Source organism: Eretmochelys imbricata, chromosome 2, assembly GCF_965152235.1.
Source record: "Eretmochelys imbricata isolate rEreImb1 chromosome 2, rEreImb1.hap1, whole genome shotgun sequence".
NCBI classification, from domain to species: domain Eukaryota; kingdom Metazoa; phylum Chordata; order Testudines; family Cheloniidae; genus Eretmochelys; species Eretmochelys imbricata.
The window spans coordinates 63,453,869-63,454,790 of NC_135573.1; positions in this window are offsets into that span (position 1 = coordinate 63,453,869).

Consider the following 922-nt stretch of genomic DNA (forward strand, 5'->3'; position numbering starts at 1 on the left):
ATTAAAACCAACTGCCAGTGCTCATCTGAAAAAATTGGTGACTTCATATATAGAAAGTACCAAAAGGAGGCAGCACAGACCAGGTTTTTAATTTAGCATTTTCCATTCCAGAAGCAAAGGTGTGGTAGAGGAACAGCTTGATTAGCTATTAAGAGAATGATTATAGAGCACAGTGAACAGTGCTACACTTAATGACATTGAATGAGATTGTTTTTTCTTGACACCAGGCGCTAATGCCTGGTTCCTATGTACAATGCCCAGATCATTACAAGATAAATATTATGTGATGGAAATTAATTTTTATTTTGCTTTTTCAAAGGTCATAACACTATACGATATCTTTCTATCCCCACCACAGAAGTGTTCAGGTCAGTTATAGCAGTAAATCTGAGAGTGGGAAAACATGCTACATTGTCATTCTTTAAAGTGAAAATTCTTAGGAAAGTGAGCAATTAATGCCACTGGCTTGGTCCAAGCATAATGCAATAGGTGTTGTACAAAATTCCACACATAGCTTTACTGTGGTTGGTGGATCTTGATCATGGCATTTCTGCTGTCCCAATCAGGAACCTCTCTTGAGAGCAGAATGTCCATCAAACCAAACTGTGTTGAACAGAGCTGTAACTAAGCATTTTAAGTGCCTGGGTGAGTAAGTATATTTACACCCCCTAGGGGCGATACATGGGGGGTCATGCAGGGTCATGTGCCCTTGCCCCAGTTTCTGCCTTCCATTCAGCACAGAGGTTTCCAAACTGTGGGGTGCACCTCCCACCAACCATAGTAAAGCTATGTGTGGAATTTTGTACAACACCTTTTGCATTATGCTTGGACCAAGCCAGTGGCATTAACTGCTCACTTTCCTAAGAATTTTCACCTTAAAGAATGACAATGTAGCACTATCATAATGTCCTATCACAATGTG